Below are 23,186 nucleotides of genomic sequence, written 5' to 3'. Positions count from 1 at the left end.
AGAGGTATTAACATTGGTATGGTATTTTATGTCCAGAAAATGCAGGCATCTGATGTAGAATTAAGCAGGGTTATTTAATCTGAATCAATGTAAAATTATAGATGGTGCATTACTTCACAAACCCCCATTAGAAGCAGTGTTGACTCATGCTCGCCCATCTGCTACTGAGAAGGTTACTCTTGGAATGCTCCTCAAACAACAAACTATATACATTATTCATTCTACAAGGCAGTGACATAATCGACTTGAACACTGGCAATGGACTTAGGAAGCAACACACTTATTTATACACAAGAAAAATACCACCAGAACATATCACAAAATAAACAATCTGTAACAATGCAAACAACAGCAAAACAGAATCAAAATCATCAACCACAAATTCAATTAGACCAAACAATAAAACACATGGCAACCAGGACACAACAAACGTTCTCCGCCACTGATCTCTGTCCTGCACCAGCTTGTGCTAGTGGGACTGGAGGGGTGAGAGAGAGAGATAAGTGTTTCATAGGTGCGTCGAGAATCTTAGAATTGCGCATTTATTGAGCATTTAAAATTATTTCTTGCTGTACACCTCTACATCCCCCTTCAAAGTCTTTCCCCACTCAAACTAGGTAGAAAATCAGTATTATTCTATTGTCTCACTTAAAACTGAGGCTCTTCAATTTAATGGGATTCACTTTAATCCAAAAGAACCTGTGGAAAGCGTCTAGCCTTGTAACATATTTGGTAGGTATTTTCGTAGTCATGCATTGTGAAAGCATAGGTACCTCTGCAGAGAGCTGCCTAGTGGCCAATATAACTGGAAAGACGAAAATATGCCATTTTCACCCATTTCCTTAGCAAAAAGGTACCACAGAAAGAAGCAAATGAGGTAAGAGGTAGAGCAATCTGGTGTGTACTACAGGTATGTTGACGAAAGCTTACTATTCATCATGATTCCAGTTAAAGGGTCCATGCAGTTGGTCACTATGAATGTGGTCAATAGAAATTTCTGACTCATTTTTCATATGTCCAAGTAAAACAGTCAATAGTCTTTTGGCACTGAGCATTCAGACATCAAGGGCAATCTATTGTGTAACCTTTGGGGTAGGTTTACTCAATTAATTACTCTATGGATATTTTCACAGTTTGTCAGATAGGAATGAAACCACCCTAAACAGGTTAACTTAATGTGAAGTCCATATAACTCAAACGGATCGCCAGCAAATCAACAGTATATTTTAATGTCATCGTCAAAAGCCTGTATTTCAAATAAACTAAGTGGATTCTTGCTAGATTTAGCCATCAAACTTTGCAGACTAACTGGTGGCAGTTATCATTATGCCTAATACCTGGAAGTAGATCAAGAGCCTGGAAGACCGACCAGAATAGTTCCCTTTTGAAAAATACAATTTAAAAACAAGTGGTCTCACGTGACCAGGAAGCCTTGTAATTGGGGATACATTATTGACCAGCAGTCTCTTCACTGGTAATTTCGACTACAATTATTTTCAAATAATATTATTTCTTGTTCAAGATTTAAAGCGCTACCATAACACGTGCATGTCACATTGTCGGCTTTCAAAATGCTACATGACCAATATGAGGCAATAACAGAATGAAGGCAGTGGGCAAGAAGATGGAGCTAACCATTAAGTTCAAGGGGCTTAAGCATTGTAAGTAAAAGAACAATAAATAGGGTGGGATTTGAAGCCATACAACTCTTGGAATTTTCCATAAGAAAGGAAGCCGTTCCACACAATTTCTCTCAAGCATCAGAATCTTCTCCTCCGCAATTGAAGTATAGACCTCGCTCTGCAAAGAGGGACAGCCCACGATTCTACCCCTGAATCCAGCTCTCCTCTACGCAGGAGTGCAGAACCGCCAGAAAAATAAGATGAATAATGGATGCCCCAAAGGGGTCAGCCTATGTCCAGAACAGTGGATGTTGGCCTCCAATTCTGGACTCTGATTAAAAGTTGATCCCAGGCTTTGCAGACGAATCAATCATGACAAAGTGTGTTCTAGTTTCAGGCGTGCGATAGATCCTTAGCAACTAGCCACAGGAAAGCGGTCACTCACAGATGTGGATTACAACCCAGGTGGCCTCTGACCAATCTGGTGCTGTTGCGGAGGCCTTCTCTCTTCAGCAGAACGAGACTTTGGATGCCGGGAGTGTATAGGTAGACCATTTGTTGTTAGAACTGGACAGACAGATGCACATGAATGAACTAAACATTTCTTAAGTTAGGAGACAAATAGGAGAGCAGCGCGGGGTTCAGAGACTAACATGCATGGAGAAGAGGGAAAAGTAGCACTTAATACCTACTAGCCCCTAGGAAGCATCTTACAACTCTAGGGACAACATACAACCAGTAAAACCCTTGAATAGGGGTGCCCTACCTCTTATGTACCCAGTGCCTAATCTGAGCTGGTGGTTCAAGCGGGGTCAATTGGAACTCATTTTTGGGAACCAACCAGCACTTATTTTCCTTAAACAAACTTGGATCCAGAGCAAGAAAGAAAAACATAAAGAGGGGATGAAGGCGAAAGAGAATGATGGAAGAATAGTGATGAGGGAGAAAGGAGGGAAATAACAGAACCTGTAAGAGGGAGATAAAGAGGCAGGGAGCGTCTGGGATGGATTAAAGAGGCATGAGCTGGAATCAAGACTAAGCGGCCTTGGCATCCGCCACCCCGACCTTCGACCGCAGCGACTGCGGGCTTCTGAGCAAAACCTTGGACCCCAACACTTCTCCTTTTTCGAATTAAGCACTTCATGTACACACACACACTTTCATCACCACTCTGCACAATCAATGGGACTCTGGGCAACACGTGTTTTGCGACTAATAGTACGATACAAATACTGCTTCAGGGTCAACTCATTATTTAAGACCGCTCCTGATCTGTTACTAAACAATTATTGATTCTCAGCAAATCGGTTAGTAGCGGCCTGATAACTGAAATTCAAATGGCGTTGGTGTGTGAGACGAGGATTTCTGTCAGTAGCCACCCATGTTGAAAGGAGTGCCACTTCGGCTACTCCTACTAACGACGGCCTAGAACTCTCCCAGCAAGCAAAATACCACAGACCACGCTCGACTGGAGGCCTGTTACACCAGACTCAACAAGAAAAGATTCCGGGTCTGTCAGAATGAGAAAATGAGGAGACGGTGGTCGCATTGATACAGCGCCAGGGACTTTCAACCCTACAATCGGCCAATGAAGATGTAAGATTGGTTTCATATTAGAGTCACCGCAAACTGACAACTCGGCTTAAATGCAGGTTTGCACTTGCTATTTAAGTAGTGCTTTTGGAGGGTGGCTAGAACTGTGGGCGCTTCCTATTTTCTGGCTCTTGGTGTAGAGAAAAGTATTTGATAAAAAATGAGCGCGAGATAGCGAAGCATTCCTAACCACACTCATACGTACAAACACGGTGCCATATTTAATGTAATAACACGCACCCTCCCCGCTATAACGCGGAATACGTCACACACAGTTTACAAATGCTTCTTATAAAGAAATTAATTGCTTTTCTCCTCGAGAGGCCTTCCAAGACACCCAGCACCAAAGACTTAAACATAACCAGCTGCCTCCTCACAGAATCATGATTCACACACACAGCAGGCAAGGAAAAGGCCATCCTAGTACACCCACGACGAGCATGTTTTATGTAACAATCCGAGCAGCAGAAGTCCCACAAGGACCCGAGCCAAAGCAAAGTGTTTTTCAGTGTTTGCTTAGTAACGACAGTACAAAAGGAGCCCTTAAAAAACAAAGTGTCCTGCTCAAAATGCTTATTTTAACGCAGGATAAAAGTTAATATTCGTGCAGACGGTGAGATTCTTAATGGAACTGTGCCAAGTTTACACCTTGCTGCATATTTCTGCTTTGATTTTAAATGTTAGCAAATTAACCATTTCATGTCTAGCCTATAGAAAGTTTAACTGTCTGCCTTCTTCATGTAATATAAAAAGTAAAATAAAAAAATGGATACATAGCGAGGCTGTTTCAGCCCATTATCCATTGGTGTAGTCAACAGTCAATCACATTTTCATTTCGCCCTCCACAGAATACAACATGACCCCTGGGTCTTCCCACTTCGGTCACTGGCTCTCTTCCACTGGAGTGACGGCGTTTTACGTGTACATCTACCTAAAAAGAAGTGCACCTCAGTGCTTGGGCTACTCGGCCCATAGTTTACTCTGCCAATACTTTTTTCTTTACATTCCTTATTCTTTTTTCCAGCCATTGTGCGTTTAAACTGTGTGTTCTGGATACAGTAATTGAAAATCAATAGTATCTATTTTCTGCACCAATAATCACATTTCATGTGATATACATTAAAACTAAATAGAGTTTATATAACTGCTCCCGGCTTTGTTCCAATCAAATTGTAATTGCTAATTATTATTTTTAAATTACATTTATTTTTAAAACATTTTCCCCACCACAATTAAGAAGCAGCACATTTTTATTGTTTTGTTATTTTTGTGACGTATACTTGCAATAAAAATATATAAAAAAGTTTACCATTGCACCATCTTCCCAGGCCAGGTCTATTGCTTTGGCCAAGGCAAAACTGAGAGGGAGGCCCAGGACTTGTAAACCCCCGTCTACAGTAAAACCCTTAGCAAGCAAGAGAGAGAGGGAAAGGGAGGGTCGGAGGGGGGCAGGAAACATGGCTTGTGTAGCTCAATTGGGGAGGCAGAAAATATAAGTTTTAAAACACCAAGAGATTTTCACCCTGCTGGTGTAGTATGGTGAGACGCAGTCTAGTGGTTGAGGGGTGGAGACAGAGGGAGGAGCAGGAACGGGAGGAGCCGGGGAATAGGAACCAGGGGGACAGTTAGAGTAGGGACGGGGACCTGTGTGATAGCACCAATAAAGAGCTCAAGGAAAATACCAGTCGTGTCCGTGTGTTACTGTTGGGGATATGACAGCTGGCGACGAGGGTGGGATCAGACAGACCCCCACCTCAAGAGTGCCCCGTCCTGCAGCGTGGAGCGAGCTCCGCTGCAGCCGAGACCCTGCGGCGCCGATAGCGAGCCCCCCAGGAGCAGCCGGTCTCCCCTCGACAGCGAAGAGGGTCGAGAAAAGAAAGCGGCGAAGTGTGCAAGCGCCGAAGCGCCACAGGAAGGAGCGCTGAGTGTGGGCGCTGAAGAGCAGAGGAAGAAAGCGCCAGAAGACGAAGCGCCGAGTGAAAGCGCCAGAACACCAGCAGAGAAAGAGCCGGTTGCGCTGGACGCGAGTGTCCCATGGGCGCGAAGACACAACGAGGACGTAAGTGAAGGTCGGGAGCCCACCCCGATATTGCCCAATCACCCCTGAAGCTCCGTAGTTGTAGAGTGTGGCGCGCTGCGAGTAAACGCAGTGAAAAGTGCAGCCAGCGCGATCGCGCGCCAAGAAAGTATTCGAAGCTCACCCTGAGCGTGAGTCCGGGAGAAGACGAAGGACGCGACGTCGGGAGCTCACCCCGGTCGCGCCTGTGCCCCTCGCTGTGGCGGCGGATGCGATGACAGCCTTTGTGTCCTGGAAGGAGTCCCCTCGCCCGGTGAGTGCGGTGAATGGACCCGAGTGAATGAGGCAGAGAGAGAGAAATAGAGAGCCAAACCTCGTGTGACCTGAGGCTCCACAGCGGCGGCCATCTTAGAGTCAGGCAGCTGGAAGGACATCCCTGTGAAATTTAGCGGCGGCCATCTTTAAGTCAGGCGAACAGTGGGAATAAGCATTGGTAAAGGACAAACATTGGCAAAGACCAAACCATCATTGGCAAAGGCAAGAGACATACAAACAAGCATTGGTACATGCAAATCAACAAGCATTGGTACATGCGAAGACAAGTGAATCAACAAGCATTGGTACATGCAAATAAACAAACATTGATACATGCAAATCAACGAGCATTGGTACATGCAAATAAACAAGCATTGGTACATGCAAAGACAAGTGAATCAACGAGCATTGGTACACGCAAGTAAACAAACATTGATACATGCAAATCAACGAGCATTGGTGCATGCAAAGACAAGTGAATCAACAAGCATTGGCACATGCAAATAAACAAACATTGATACATGCAAATAAGTAAATAAGTGAGCAGTGACGCATGCAACTAGACAAACGCTGATACGTGCAAATAAACAAGCACTGATCCACGCAAAGAGACACAAGCATTGAGACACGCAGATCAACAAGCATTGGATAAATCGCAGCAAAGAAAGAAAACAAGTGTTGCTGAAAACCAAACAAGCACTGGCGAACATAACAGAATCAAGCATTAGCAAAGACCAAGCGAGCATTGGCGAAAGCCAAACAAGCATTGCTAACGTCCCAGCACATGACCAGACCGCAGGTTTCGACTAAACACAGATCAACTACGAAGACGAGAAGACAAATGAACAGCCCGTGCTCTGTGAACATGATCCATCAAAATCCTCCTCTTATGGCGGGGGAAGAAATCTCACAACAGTTCAATCCCTGCTTTGACGCACCACCCCCAGGGATGCAGACGGATACCTGGAGTTTGTGTCTCAAACGGAACCAATGGCTGGCCACATCGAGTGATTTCCTGGATGCCAATGGAGAACAAAGAGAGAGGAAGTGTCTAATGCTGCTCCTCCATTTGGTGGGTCCAGAGGGCCGATGCCCAATCGAAACAGTTTCCGAAGAAGACACAGACATCTATAAAAGACTCCAAGAGAAGCTATGTGTCCGTCTCTCCGCACAAACGGAAGTGGATCGAGAGCGCATCGCTTTCAACACAGCTCGGCAGGAACCAGGTGAACCACTGCCAACCTTCATCACTCGGTTAAACAACATGGTACAAGGCTGCCACTTCAACACCTTTACGAATGAGGACGCAGTCCGACTCCGGATAATTGAAGGCTGCGCAAACCCCGACACGAAACTCAAGATCTTGCGAGGAAAGTGGTCACTGGAAGAAATCATCAGGAAGGCTGAAATTGGACTGCACGTCAATGTAAGAGACAAATCAAAGGCCCCGAATCTGAAAGCAAATTATCAAGACGCCCGGACAGACAACCCTCAGAAAACAAACGGAACTGAAAGGGGAGAGAGGGAGGACAGATCAGCAAAAAGACAACGGGAAAGACACAGTGACAAAGAAAATAACACGGATCACTCAGAGTCGGATTACTCAGCATCCGACTACTCAAGGTCAACCAAGGACTGCTCGGAGTCAGATGACCCAGAGTCAACCATCCAAAAGACAATTCCAAAAAGTTATTCACCCCCCAGGAGTTCCTCAAAGAGTCATTCAAAGGAGGAAGAAAGAGCATCAAGTGGGACAGATCGCACTCCTGGACAAGAAGGCATCCCACACAGCAAGTGGGAGAGAAAGACTAACCATAGAAGAAAAGGTCGCACTGGTCAACACCGAAAGTCGGCGCAGGGACATCAGTCGACAAGCAGTGAAGACGAGTCCAAGGAAACATCTGACCGGAGAACACATAAACCCCAAGTCAGAGGTGTTGGAACATCAAGCAATAGGGAAGGAGAACCAGATAACACAAGACGGACTGGTTCCTCCCAATAACAAAAACCAGCAAGAAAAGATCCATGCCTTCATGGGCCCCAAAGCATCCATGGGCCCCGCGAAAACGACGAAACAGAGCGTAGATGGGTAACATCAGACGAGAAGGACGAAGAGGCGAAAGCTTGGTATCAAGCACAAGGAACAAGCACGGAATCTTCAAACAATCTCCCAAATGAGACAGCGTTGAAGATATTCCAACAAAGACACATGGAGAAGCTTTTCAAACACAATTCCGAAGGGGAAAGCAGCTCGTCACGGACTACCCGGTTCCGAAGACCACCTAGTAGGACAGTCCCAAATGAACACTCACAGAGGGAACTGACGGAGCACCCCTCTGATTCAGAAAGCACGTCGGTCCGATCTTTTGAGTCGGCAGAGTCATGGTCCCGACAACGACCACGTGCAACATTCTTAAAGATTCATTCTCAGAGGGAAGTGAGGGAGAATTCCTCTGATTCAGACAACATGTCGGTCCGATCTTTTGAGTCGGCAGAGTCATGGTCCCGACAACGACCACGTACAACATTCTTAAAGAAACATTCTCAGAGGGAAGTGAGGGAGAACTCCTCTGATTCGGACAGCATTTCGGTCCGATCGTTTGAGTCGCCAGAGTCGTGGTCCCGACACCGGCCATGGCGCCAAGCACCTGAACACATCAGCAAACCAAGGGACACTCCTCACATCGAGAGCGACGTGTCCCACACCAATGTCAATGCACACTTGATCACTCCACCAGACAACCTGTCGCATCGAGCACAGGTGCATCGTGACACTAATACCACACCGTCACCCCGGGTAGGGGCAGCAAGGTTGACTCGAAGGCCCTGGTCCTGGTCCTATAAAACGGAGGTCGGCATCGTGGCCAATAGCACCCAAATAAAAATGGACCAACCAGTCAATCCGCAAAAGAAGCCAGACACGGCGGGAGAACTAAGTCATCATCGGAGGAGAACAAGACACACCAACATTCTGCCGACCCCAGGGTCTGCCTGTTCCAGGCGTGTGCAGGCGTGGGAAAAACAACCCGAGACAGCAAATCAATCTCCAAGTCATACCAAACTGACCTCCACCGTTCATACCTCACCGGCCGGCATCCCAGACTCGAAACAGGAAGACAGTGTTGTTTTTGACCTGACGAAGCAAAAGGCAGTGAAGATAAAGGCGGTGAATGAATTACTGAACCAAGCCAAGACAGTCTCATCAGATAGCACCATAGTGTCTGGCATACATGATCCTGAACTGGAGGACAGTGTTGCCTTCAACCGGACAAGACAAACGGAAGCAGAAGTGGATACGGGCGCGCGGAAGAGGACCAGAACACTATCCACCCATGAAAGAGAGCGAGCACCTAAACCAACAGTAGTTACACCACGGGAAAGAGACATGCCGACTGCGGAATGTGAGAGCAGACAGTTCACACGCAACGTGATCAAGAATGCCCTGATTAAGACAACAGAAAGATTGACCAAAGTCAAGCCCACCTCGGATTCGACACTACTGAGGCTCGAAGAGCAGGCTGTTCGCCAACCTGTGTGGCGGATTGAAGAACTGCGAACACTAAGGACATTAAGCTCATTTTGTTAAGAAAGGGGGAGATGTAGTATGGTGAGACGCAGTCTAGTGGTTGAGGGGTGGAGACAGAGGGAGGAGCAGGAACGGGAGGAGCCGGGGAATAGGAACCAGGGGGACAGTTAGAGTAGGGACGGGGACCTGTGTGATAGCACCAATAAAGAGCTCAAGGAAAATACCAGTCGTGTCCGTGTGTTACTGTTGGGGACATGACAGCTGGGAGTCATACTCAGCGCTCTATGTGTCCTTTCAGTGTATGAACCTCATATGACACCAATTCCAGGAAAACAGGCAATTGAATGTGTACACCAAAGATAACAGGCGTTACTAAAAGCCAAAACGGTTTGCGTCTGCAAACATGCATTTTTAAACCTATGCAATATGCAAAGAAATATTGGCCAAATATGAAAGTAAAGGAGCGGCCCTGTAGCCTGGACACACGAGCACTGGCAATGAGGTGCACTCATTCTTAAGCATCAGTGCAGAAGTTATCGGGCAAAATACCCCTCTCTCTCTCAGTGAAGAGCAATGGCCAAAGTGCCCAGTGCTGTAAACTGCGGTGGGCAGACACAGAAACTGAAAGACACTCGAACAGACCAATGGGTGAAGAGGTCTGCAGAAAGCCTTGGTGTGTATAGGAAAGTATTTTTCATGATGTTCTGGAATCTGGAGGGCTTCGCGAGACAGCTAATGGCGCAATTTACTTGATCCCAAGTGAGCCTATCTATAGAGATAATATGCATGAAAACATAAAAAGCATTAACCAGTAAATCAGTTGAATCAAGAAAACTACAGCGTGCAAAACATCTAAAAAATTAAATCCAACTGTGAAATTAAGGGGCAGACAGATACGTGGTGGAATGTGTTCCACAACTGCAAGGTAGCTATTCATATAACCTACACAACACACAAAGTGTTTCACGTCCCAAGGGTGTGCAAGCAAAAAAAGTGTAGGCGAGTGAAGTGCGTCACAAAGCACATTTTTGTTGAGAGGATGTTTTTCCATCAAGTTGTCACCTTCATTGGAACAACATTCAGTGTTCGGACAGGAATACCTCACCATTTCAGCCCCATGAGGAATAGTCAACTATGCCAAGTGTGACTGGTACCCCAGCACAGTACCAGTGCTGCTTCTCTAATCTTACATGGCCATCCTTTCCATAATTTTACAAAGTCATTTTTCAGCCCTGTGCAAATCCATGAAAAGGCGGTTTAAAGTCAGTCCCCTAGACTTTGGGTTCGGGTTGGTGAGGAAAGCTTCGCATAACTAACATGCTCATGAAAGGGTGGAGGCACACCACCCTCCTCAAATGCTTGACAACTTAGTCAATGATTGACATGTGAATCACCCAAGATCTGGGCACCTCTGGACCATCCATTTGGTTTCACACTGCAGGGTTCATGTTCATGAGAATTAAATATATGAAAATGAACCATGAGTTATACCCTGGGGGCTGTCCTGTGCAAATCATTATGATCAAATGCCCCAAACGATCGACAGAATGATGCACAAGTGTGAGAAATTGGGTTATTATTTGAGGGGAGTGTTAACCCTTCTCAAGCAACTACCACAATTCTTGTCAGGGTGAAGCATAACAATCATTAAATTAACCTGTGTTCAAGCTTCTGGTAGCTTGGCACAAAATCAGACTTATCTCAAGAGCAATATGTAAAGTATTTAAGAAGTGTTCAAATAGTATTAAACTGAAAACACCACACATGAAAAATCCCACATGGATCTAGAAAATTAGAGTCAATTTTAATACATAAAATGATATCAGAATGACAAACATCTAATCAGTAGAACTGGAGATGTGCAATTTCAAAGTCTTAGGTTAAAGTACCAACATAAAGCGCCAAATTATGTTATCTGGTCATGCCGGACTGGGGCAAAGTCACATGTTCAAGCCAACAGTGATGGAGTGCAGACCAGGTACAGGACAGAGGTTGGCCTCGCTGGGCAATGTACCTGGGTGTACTTGGACTCAAATATGAGGTGCTACTTGGAGTTTCATTGCTCTGCATTGATTCCGATCAGGAGTTTCAAATACCTGAAATGCAAGGTCCTGCTACACGACGCCTCAGATGAGGTTACCGTTCAGGTGCTGCAAGGTGCTGCAATGTGAGGGCTGTCGTCGAGTTGCATCACACTGCGTTGATTATTGGAGAACCAACAGTTGGACCAGGGGAATACACTCCCTTTTTTAAATTGTTTTTTTTTTTTACACTGTTTTATATAGCGCAAACTTGACCCGAAGGTATCGGGTATCAGAGCGCTTTACAGGAGGACATTTATTTTTGCTAGGCACGGGGAAATTAAGTGATTTGCCCAGAATCACAGGATGTTCAGCGTCATTGCCGAGACTCGAACCCTGATCCCCAGATTCTAGGTCGACCGCCCTAGCCGTTAGGCCAACTCCTCTCTCTTGCCAGTCAAGAATCCAGGACCTGAGTAAGGCATCTCTCTGGGGAATCAGGACTCACTCCAGGAGAGGCTAGCCACAGGGCACAGGCGAGCCCAGTAGAGCCTGGGAAGCTAGGCAGATGTAGGATAGGTCTCTGGAGCTTCTTATGTCCCTGTAGCTCAGAACAGTAAGCCTGTCAGCCAGCCCTTGGAGTCACTCTGGTGGTTCTGGGTTCAAGGAGCAGGTCCAGTCTTGCTTCCCTAAGCAGCTGGGCAGTCCTTTTTAAATCAGGCCAGCAGCAGAGCAAACCAACTTATGAGTTTTCCACAGGTCAAGAGGGGATCTGAAGAGTTGGTCTGAGGGTCGACTATTTATACCCTTTGCCTGTTTTGAAGCATAAGAAACTCCTGGAGCTTTTCCCACACAGGTGGTTCTTAGGGTTTCCTTCCTCCCTGTCCAAGTCTAGGGTGACAAAAGCCTGGCATCAAGTTTTTTGTGAGAGTGCTACACCAGCTCCTTTGAAAAGTAAGTGGAGCATGTAACAGCTCCACCCTTCCCATACGGGTACAATGGCACTCTCCCAGAGACATCCAGGTCCAACTGTTCACACCTGGGACCAATATGCACTCCTGATGGGCGAGCAATTAACAGGCGTAGGCAGCTGGAAACTCCTAGAAGGCCTCAGAAAGTTTGGGGAAGGAAAATGCCAACCTTCTAAAAGTGCAAAAAGAACAATTGATCCACAGAATGCAGAACAATGTCATACATTCACCCCAGTAGAGAGATCTGGGCCTAAATCCATCGTTTTTTTGCTCACAATGCCATTCCAGTTTGGACCCAGCTGTATGCAAATTAGTCTTGACCCTGCGCCCAATGGGAACAGTCCAGCCCGAACTGCCAGGATGCTTGTTTCCGGTCCAGGGAAGAAATGGCTTGGCAGTTCGGGTGGACTGTTCCCATGAGGTACAGGGTCAGACTGATTTGCACATGTCCATGTCTGAACTGGGGTGGTGGAGTGAGCTAAAGAATGATGATGGATTAAACCCAGATCAGTTGACTGGGGTTTAGTGTTTGAATTGCTCAAGCGCTCCATCCATCATCCCCCTTGGTATCGCTTTGTTCACCCTAAGTTGGCAGGGTATGCCCAGACATGGGTCCCTTGCTCACTATGCCACTGGATTCAAGCTAGTCTGGCTAATGACGGCTGATTAGCCAGAAACCGGTCCCAGGTTGCTTGTTTCCGATCCAGGGAAGACATGGCTTGGCAGTTCGGGCAGGACTGTTCCCATGAGGCACAGGGCCATACTGATTTGCATATGGCCATGTCTGAACTGGGGTGGTGGAGTGAGCTAAAGAATGATGAGGGATTATCGCCTCGGCCCGCCTCTCCCTCCCGGGGGAGACGGCTGGGCCTGCCGGTGCCCATGCGACCGCACACTCTCCGGACCCCTTCGGCGAGTCCCTCCCGCCCAGGCGAGCGGGTTCCTTCCCCGGACAGGCTCCCGAGAGACGGAGGGGCGCGCAAAGGTGGCCGGTCGGGGAGATGGGCACGCGGCTCCAACCCGGTCGTCAGGTGCGGCTACCTGGTTGATCCTGCCAGTAGCATATGCTTGTCTCAAAGATTAAGCCATGCACGTGTAAGTACACACGGCTGGTACAGTGAAACTGCGAATGGCTCATTAAATCAGTTATGGTTCCTTTGATCGCTCCATCTGTTACTTGGATAACTGTGGTTATTCTACTAGAGCTAAGACATGCCTACGAGCTCTGACCTCCCGGGATGCGTGCATTTATCAGACCAAGACCAATCCGGGCTCGTCCGGCCGCTTTGGTGACTCTAGATAACCTCGGGCCAATCGCACGTCCACATGACGGTGACGATACATTCGGATGTCTGCCCTATCAACTTTCGATGGTACTTTCTGTGCCTACCATGGTGACCACGGGTAACGGGGAATCAGGGTTCGATTCCGGAGAGGGAGCCTGAGAAACGGCTACCACATTCAAGGAAGGCAGCAGGCGCGCAAATTACCCACTCCCGGCTCGGGGAGGTAGTGACGAAAAGTAACAATACAGGACTCTTTCGAGGACCTGTAATTGGAATGAGTACACTTTAAATCCTTTAACGAGGATCCATTGGAGGGCAAGTCTGGTGCCAGCAGCTGCGGAAATTCCAGCTCCAATAGCGTATATTAAAGTTGCTGCAGTTAAAAAGCTCGTAGTTGGATCTTGGGATCGAGCTGGCGGTCCGTTGCGAGGCGAGCTACTGCCTGTCCCAGACCCTGCCTCTCGGCGCCCCCTTGATGCTCTTGACTGAGTGTCCTGGGGGTCCGAAGTGTTTACTTTGAAAAAATTAGAGTGTTCAAAGCAGGCGGGTCGCCTGAATACTTCAGCTAGGAATAATGGAATAGGACTCCGGTTCTATTTTGTTGGTTTTCGGAACTGGGGCCATGATTAAGAGGGACGGCCGGGGGCACTCGTATTGTGCCGCTAGAGGTGAAATTCTTGGACCTGCGCAAGACGAACCAAAGGGAAAGCATAAAATAAAAAATGTTTTTAAAAAAAAAGAATGATGAGGGATTAAACCCAGATCAGTTGACTGGGGGTGAGTGTTTGATTTGCTCAAGCGTCCATCATCCCCTTTGGTATCGCAACCTTCTAAAAGTGGAATTATCAAAAAATTAATCTAAAATCCAACGTTACCATTAGCGACGATTCAACATTACAATTCATTTGAGTCCAAACGGGACATTTCTGCATTTGTTCTCAACCAAGAGTTAGTATTAGATGTAAAAATGTAACCCAATGTTATCCTATGGGAGAGGTAGGCTTTGCAGTGGTTAAAAACGAATTTGAGTTTTTAAAAGCTAAAAGTACATGTCCACCTTTTTAAAATACAGTGCACAATGCCCTGGTCTACTCTGTCGAAATGGTAATTTAAGACTGCATACACAGGCTGCAATGACAGGCCTGAGACATGCTTTAGAGCGCGACTTAAGTAGGAAGCACAATAAGTGCAGCAGGCCTACTATTAACATTTAATTTACAGGCCCTGTGGATATGCAGTACTTGGGACTTGTAATTCAATGTGCCAATTTAACCCTGCTTTAAGGAGTGAGCACACGCAGAGTTTAGCAGTGGTAAGGTGCATAGTGTCCAAAACGCCCACAAAAACAGGTTTAGAAAGCAGGAGGGGTGAAGGCAAAACGTTTGAAGGTGACCCAGCAGAAAGAGCCAAGTCCAACAATAAGGAAACCATAATTTGCCTGAAATCGTTGGTTAACAACTCTTTAGCTATAGATACACATATTGTGCATGTCAGCGCCCCCTAGTGATGGGTCTGGAATATAGGACGTTAGCTTTCTATGTATTTATTGGGTATCAGGCATGAATAAGGACTAAACCCGGTTTCGCCCTAATAACCACCACGCATTAGAGCAGCCTCCACCTTTGATTGTTCCCCCATTCCATAGTGTATCTGTGTTGTGGTGTGACTGCTGTAGCAGGGGTCTCATCAATGTGCACCGTCAGGACAGGAAAGAGGGTCACATGAGAACCTTCAATGGAACAAGCTGCACTTTGATGGTTAAAGGTAAATAATGGATTAGGTTTCACCATGTACACGTTGAAGATTAACAGGCTCTGCATTGACTGTAAGGCACTGCCCCCACCTTCATCAGTGGTGAGCGTGGCGTGAATAAGGATGGGTGAAGCAAACACTATGCAGCTCACTAGAGCTTCTTTACTAGCATAAAGGTCTGTACACAGTACAAGTCTGGTTAAAGTAGAATGTGAAGACCACGTTGCTGCCTTACACATTTGAGCAAACTGTGTATTTCCCAGGCAGACCATGGACTCGATTACAACGCGTCTGGTGTAGCGAGGGTTCATTGGTGATCTCACACACACAAGCTTAAATGCAATGCACTATACTTCTGGTCAACACCACAACATGGCTGTGCAAATGCAACAAAGTGATGGTTATTAGCAAGTAACAACTGTGCCTAATGTATTACACTGTGGCGGTTTTGAAATCCAAAGTGCGCAGTAATGAAGTAATGGCAACTAAGAAAACCACCGTACAAGAAAACTCTTCAAAGCTCCAGGAATGCATGTTTGTAAATGCTTCGAAAGGCAGTCCTCTGGGGCTTCTGAGCAGGACCTCTAAGTATCACCTAAAGTAGTAAATGAGGATAGAGAAAGGAGCCGCTCTACACCTTGTAAGAATGCTCGAATAAAAGGTAGCCTAAAAAATGTGTTTGTTCATACTTATGTGGAAAGCTCTATTGGCAGCTATGTGTGCCTATATGGAGGTGTGTGCTATGCCAGACTGCTTAAGCATTAGCAGATACTATGATTATCTTAAACATTTGCATGCACGGAATCCAACACAGAGGTATCCACAATGTTTTCACTTAGCCTCGTCGTAGGACACCTGCGACGTTGTGTCTTCTTCCTGGGTGAAACTATGCACCGGAGTGACAGCGATGTAAAGCCACCCTCTTCCTGACTGAGCAGATCATATGGTTAAAATAAGAATGTTGATAGTAGAATGTTGAAAGTAGATGTTGATACCAGTCTAGTTGCATTACCACTTGATGAGTGACCAAGGTTGTTGCTTCCGGTTGAAGCCACAAGAATCACTCATAGCGGTGCAAGTCACAACTTCCACACAATATACAGACGGAACAGCAAAGGGGGAGTATTTTGAACAAATATCCCTAGCCATCAACCAAAGTAGATTGCCCACAAACGGATACAGTGAATACCATAATGACAACGAGTTTAAATTGTGGGTTTGAGATTAACAGATGTGCCCCAGTGCTGGAAATAGGTTTTAGCACAGACATCTTCAATTTCCACTTTTTTATCTCCTGATGAGTTTTGCTTTGTCAGACTCCTATATGCTTGTCTAACCCAGGCACATATTCTGATAGGATTTATACGTGCTTCTTCAATGCCAATTTTGGACACTCTCTAGTGTGTTAGGCTTCTGTCATTTGAGAGTTTTCAATTGTTCGCCGGATGGTTTGCACCCTCCAAGGGGCATAGATTTGACTTTGAACATTTGAGCAGATGCCTAGTTTGTGTATTAAGTGAATGGACATATTGGTTAATTGCTGGAATGTTCTCCCAGTGGATCAGACAATCTTCTAGACATAGATGCACTTGGAAGAACTGGCTGTATACATGTACCGCCTACTCAGAAATGCATTGGATCCAGAGCCTTTGCAACCGATTTGATGACAAAGGATGGACTGTGAGTCGATCATGATTCCTAGTCCCCACAAGACACATCTATTGTTGGTGTGATGGATGCATTGAAATGTGGCAGTGTGGGTCACTGAGGTAGAGGGTTGCCATGATGCATCCCTCCCCCAGCAATGGAGTAATTGTATTGAAATGGCACATCAGCACCTATATGTTGAGTGTTCTATGGTCTATTATTATTAGCCGTAACATACTTTCTTTCCTTCATTTAGATTTTCTATGAAGTATATGCACATGCCTCTTTCTTCAAATAGGATCTTTCAGGACTTCCTCTAGTAGTTTTCAGGTCATTTACTAGAGCAAGAGAGACCGATATTCTTATCTGGCATTTATTTGGTCTAGTGAACAGAACCAGGACTGTTGCTCAAATTCAATGCAATAATAGTTGTTGACCTTATCCAACATCCTATTGTCAAAGGTCGAAGAAATAGCACTCCACTGACAGGTGGCTTGTGGTGTAAGTAGTAAGACTAGGTCATTATTTCTTTGTAGAGACAACTCTTCCAAAATGCCTAAGGAGCGTAATTGGATATGGCCACAAATGCTGCTGAAGTGTTCTAGCAAGGTGTGCTGCTATGGCTGCTGGGTTTGCTGTATATACAACCATTGAGATTAAAAAGTTGACTGTTGGCTTGAAGTTGGATGCCTAACTATGTTGTTGAGTATTGTCATTAATTTGTCCACTTGTGTCCTTCTTGATTTTCTCAAGGACTGTATCCTTTAGACCAGATAAGCATTTGCACTCAATGTGTATGTTCCAAATGTACATTTAAAGCCCTTGAGAAAAAAATGAGACTTGCAGACAAGTGTGCGTCATGAGCGGAGGTTTTTTACATATTTGATAGCTCTACTGTGTATTTGCTGTATCGAGGTCAGCTCTAATGCCTGAACAATTTTCTCAAATCTATTATGTGCCACGGAAAGATTATGGCACAATTCAATCTTTTTCTCCCAATGAAATATGTTGCCCCTGATATGCACATTTCAGCAATTGAAAATTGACCTGTGGCCTCCAGGCCATTTTAATCTTTATCTTTTAATGAACCCTGGTTAGCCAAAAGATTGGTGGGCGATTCATGTACTGAGCACATCACGAACAAATCCCCAGGCCCCTTTCACAAATGTTATAAGTGTTCTTTTCTTAACAATGTGTTAAAAATGATTATTCTGCTATTGTGAACGTCTCAATAAGGAACCAGTTTTCTTATTCATCAACCTGCATTTCAATGCCATGATGGAACTTTTGGCCTATATGCAGGTGTTTTGCCTGGATGGGGAGGTCTAAAAGGGCTAAAGTCTGACCCTTCCTTATACTGACAATTATTGCAAGTTATTCCAGGGATTTTATTATGCGAGTCATCCTGATCCAAATCAGGCAGCAGTGTTATTTTTCTCAAATGTAAAGGAAGACTGCTTCATATTATTTGCCACCAGAGTCTGAGAGGTCTCCCTGCTGCTAGCTCGGCAGCAGCATCGGGGAGCATAGAGAAAGCGAGAGGCAGCATATGCACAGAAGAGTTGTGATCCGCTGGACAGTTCTGGATTACGGGAGTCTTTACCTACCAGAAAGATACATTTTAATTGAATCAGCTGCACCAAAGTGAATCTGTGTAGATATCCATGGTCTGTTGACACGGTTGAACTTCTTTAAATGGCAAATCAATGTAGGCTATAGGAGTAATCTAACCTCGAGAGGATGCAGGCAGCCACAACTGTGGCGTGAAGATCTCCAAGAAGGAAGAGCAGTGAGTTCTAGCAAGCATAAAGCATTGAAGAAAGCTACAAAAAAAACAGCATTGATCTGAGCGTTCATCATCAGGTTTTCATCCAGGATGACCCCCGGGGACTTTGCCTTTGGGAGCAGCAGCTGGGCATCTCACAACTAGTAGGCCAGATAGACCCAAGCCAGTGCTCTTAGTACCTACAAACCATCAAGAACACTGTTCTGTTGGCATTTACATTAAAAAGATTTGTGCCATCTACTGCTGAGCTGCCATCAGCTAGTTAATTGGGTCAGCCAGAGAGTCTGTCATCTGGTCATGTAAGTGGATAATAAACAGCATGTGAGCAGCAAAGCAGAGCGCTTTGCACCCAAATGACCTGATGATCCGAGAAAGGTCCAAACACAGATGTTAAAGAAATCAGAGATGACGGTGAAGACCTCTGGGGACACCTAGGAGATCAGTTGTCTTTAGAGATACCGCCCTAGCTTTAAAGACAGAGTATAGCCCTCAAGGAATTAAATAAACCAATGGAAAACAGTGCCCCAAACACACTTCTTTCGTTGGTGAATTGTGCACAGAAACTGAGGAAACACTCAGTATGAGATATGTTGGCACTGCCTGTGAATCCCCCCCACCACCCGTACCACTCCTAGCCTCTCACCAACGAGAGCAAGCCTGGTTCTGGCAAGGAAGCCCAAATCCCACTGAGCACCAAAGAAATCCAACTTCATGAACAAAGCATGAAGTAAATAGTGCTTATAGCACTGGGCAGCCTTAGCCCCTCTAGATACAGCTTAGGAGAGTTTTCACACATAGCCCCAGATTAAATCGTAGACTCTCTCCTACGAGGGCACTGCACTAAGCATCCCTCTTCTCATTACTTCTGTCTCATTCCCAGACAAAGCACTTTGCACCTGGAAATTTGGAGCTTCTGATCAGCAAGGCCCATACAAAATCCCTCGCAAACTTCTCCCAGTACCACTGACTGATTCTGTCCAAAACATACAGAGGATCTCACTGCAGAGGACAAACTTGGTCCTCAGAAACCAGAAGGAAGGTGCAGCGAGATCTGGAATCAAAAGGCAGCACAATCCTCCCTGTCGCTTGTGAATTCTCAACCACGTCCCTTGATGAATCAATATAGATCCCACAAATGATTTTGCTGGAAAGTATGCTGCCTCAGTATTGAATATGAGTCGGGTGTGTGGCAGCCTGGCTCCATTGTGGGCACTCACAAGCTGATACAAGAAGGATGAGCGGATAGAGCAGGAGGAATAACTGAATAATACCCTTCCTAATCCCCATGACTGGTTCCACACCACATAACACAGAAAAAGAATCAATATACAAACTTTGCTCACATAACCTCAAGGTTTGGATAGAAAATTAGAAAAAGTGAAATAAATTGGTGACCCAGAAATAAAAATCATGTAGTCTCACAACTAGAGAACATTAACTGGTAGAAAAAAAAACAGACTCAGTCTTTGCGAATGTCCCTCCTCTTCCAACAACTCTTGCAATAAGTGCCTCTTCCCCCATCATCTCTAGTCTACTCAAGTGCTTTAACTTGCAGCTCAGTGCAAAATGACAGAAGGAAAGCGATAAATATACAAATGTATATCAATTTGATCCCTCATCAGAACTAGAAGGAATGCACAGCACCTGTGTATGTAATATTAAACATGTGCTAACACAATCACACTCATCACACAGGAACAACTCTGGTTGTAGTAGTGCACTAGATTTCTTCTTCTCCATGTCCCCATACGTGGACCAGAGTAACCCGCTCTTGGTCACTTCACAGTCAAATCTCAGGCACACGTCATGGTCCCATCCACATTAACCATATTGGAATGGCAGACTTGCCTCCCTCAGCCTAGTGTTCATCAAAATTACGATTATACATTGGTCATGTCAGTTGCTACGCCTCCCTACACTTCCTCTACCTAGTAGTCTAATAGCACTTGTCTAGTATCCCAAATCACGCTGTGGCCAATTCTCCCAACTGCTCATGCCATTTATTGCCCTACCTCCCTATTGGGTGTGCCCATTTCTTGTTACATCACATTCTGCACAGTGTCCCATGCGACTTAGCCCAGTGGTTTACTGCTTACTCCAGCACTGTCTCCAAACGCTTCAGCTGTTCACACTATTCTTGTGCCTCCTGACGTTCTCCCTAATTCTGGAGGTATCTACTGTGCACCTTGGCACCAACCCTACATGTCTCCTGGTAGCTGCCTCTTGGCATGGCACTTACCCACTTGGCCCTTGAGGTCTCATAACATTTACCTCAAAGGCCTAGGACCAAGCATCTTTCAGGAAGCCACTGAACCTCCCAGGTGTCACCCTACCCGGTCCTCATTGCACTTGTGATCTGCACAGCTCCAGGTCCCCGGGCAACTACTGTCTCACTGCAGAGGTTAATGGCAGCGCGCCCTTGTCACTTGATGCCAACCCCCAAGGTAGAATACATGCTACAATGAAACCTCTTACAAAGCATCTTACTACAGTTTTCATTTTGGCTGACATGCAAAAGACATGAAAGTGCCAAGTAGCATTTCAATCTCCTAGTTGTAGAGACGATGACAAATAAAGTCTTTCCAACTGAATGACTCAGAAATATGTCCTCAAGAATGCAACTTTCAAATGTAACTGGTCACACAGAGACCCATACAGAGCTTATTAACATCAGACGAAAACATCTTCAGACCTCCCTCAGATATTGATAAACAGCGGTGAACCCTAGGACTGCTGACCTACTTGGTATATGAAAAATGAATGAAAAACAATTGTAATTGTATACAATATTGGAAGGGTAGTAGAATTTGTGAATTCAAATATAATAAATATAAAAATTAAGCCTTACACATGATGGTAATCTTACAATAAGAAATTACCATTGAACATATACCGCAACTAACTAGGGTGTCACATGCCCATCCTCTGTTTAAATCGGAAACAGACACCTGGCTGCACACCCGGGGCCTAGCTTGGTCAGTAAGATTGCGGGGGCGACCTTCAGATTTTCCAACAATCCTGCTGATTACAATAAAATATAGAAAAGCAGGGCAGGAGGGGCCATTAAGGAGCAGTAGGAAGGGAGAGGACTGGCAATTGTGAGGGGTCCCAAGAACTCAATATTTTGCAAAATAACCATTTTTAAGATCTTTCAAACAGAGACAAGAGTATGGGTGTTTCTGTTTGCATGTGTATGTGAAAATCCCAAGTGAAAACCGACAAACACCTCACCATACCCGACTTAGAAGCACCTGTACCCATCTAGATACTACAGAAAAAATGTATTAGGTGGGTGTATCGCCCCAAACACCTCCACTGAAGCCGCGCACCTGTCCACGCCTCGCCTGTTTATACTTTGATCACCAGTTCTGGGAGTGTGCTTAGCTCTAGGTTTCCCTAGGAAAGGAAGGATGTGCTAGCGAAACGTTGAACATTTTTTTTTTCTATGGATTGACAAAGAAAGACACAAGTATACCTTTATAGGCACCATAGGTTCTTGCGGCTATCAAGAACAGCAAGCCATGAAAGGTACGGTTATCCCTGCCACACTTACAATCTGTTGAGATTTGAGAGAGAAAATTACAATGCCAGGCACGGCCACATATACATCACCCAGATGTTAAGACCTATCCTGGTTCTCCCTTGCAGTCAGCATCATTTTCAGGACAAGCTGTATAACTTGTAAAGACCTCAACAACAAGACTGCCAACTTACTTGGCAAACAATAGAACCACTTCTGGTGTTCAACTGATAAGGGGCCTGGATATCACCAGACTGGTGGCAAAACATTGGGGGAAAAACAGAAGGCAAGCCTTCTCTATTCATGCTCTTCATGATCTGGAATAGCAACCCTAAGGACATCAGATCACTACCAACTCTCCTGCAATTCACAAAAAAGCTAAATACACATCTCTAAGGAGACCTTCCCCAGATCCCATAGTCTAGCCTTGACCTACCCCCAATAATTGTATCTTCCTGAGCCATGTCCCCTGTTCAGTGCGCCATTGCTCTTGGACAAACACCAGAGCACACACGCATGCATATGCCTAAAACTGTAGTAGATAATAAAGTACAGACCTATGTAAACTAGCAGATCAAATACCAATGGTACCCGAAGATACAATAAATATATTGTAAAGAAAGAGACCCCCTGAAGGTCCTGAAGGCAGGGTAAATGAATCAAGTGTAAGGACTTAAGGCAACAATAATATCAGCATCATATAATGTACAGAGATAATAATACTATTATCTCTGTGAATTATACTCCAATAATAAACTGTGTTTTTTATTGTATGTTGTTGTATAGTGTGTGAATGAGGATATGCATGAACGAGCGTGAATGGGGTGATGTTTTACAATGAAACGAATTTGCTACATTCAATTAAATAATAATAAAAATATTTTTTACTTCACAAAGATAAACAGTATTTGTTGGTTCACTCTGGGCTTTTCACATATCTTATTTTGTCGATTGTTGTACATTATAGGATGCTGATATTATCGTTGCCTTAAGTCCTTACACTTGATACATTAAATATATGCTCACAGAATTTCATAAAGCTAGGGAAAGATAATTATTTTAACTTGGTATTCACAAAGGTAATGTCCATCTTGTGCCTCGATTTGCCAAATTGTTTAAATGTAATGACC

At 45.1% G+C, this 23,186-nt stretch overlaps 1 protein-coding gene and 1 pseudogene across 2 annotated transcripts in view; one reads left to right on the top strand and one right to left on the bottom strand.

Annotated features, from left to right (window-relative positions):
• Nucleotides 1-23,186, bottom strand: part of KIAA1210 (KIAA1210 ortholog) — a 540,680-nt gene that overhangs the window by 496,657 nt on the left and 20,837 nt on the right. The gene's annotated exons all lie outside the window — the stretch shown is intronic.
• LOC147718605 (18S ribosomal RNA) lies at nt 13,104-14,151 on the top strand (annotated as a pseudogene).

Source organism: Lissotriton vulgaris, chromosome 4_1 (genome assembly GCF_964263255.1).
Source record: "Lissotriton vulgaris chromosome 4_1, aLisVul1.2, whole genome shotgun sequence".
NCBI lineage: Eukaryota > Metazoa > Chordata > Amphibia > Caudata > Salamandridae > Lissotriton > Lissotriton vulgaris.
The sequence above is the reverse complement of the archived record's forward strand: the minus strand, read 5'-3'. Positions and strand labels throughout refer to the sequence as shown.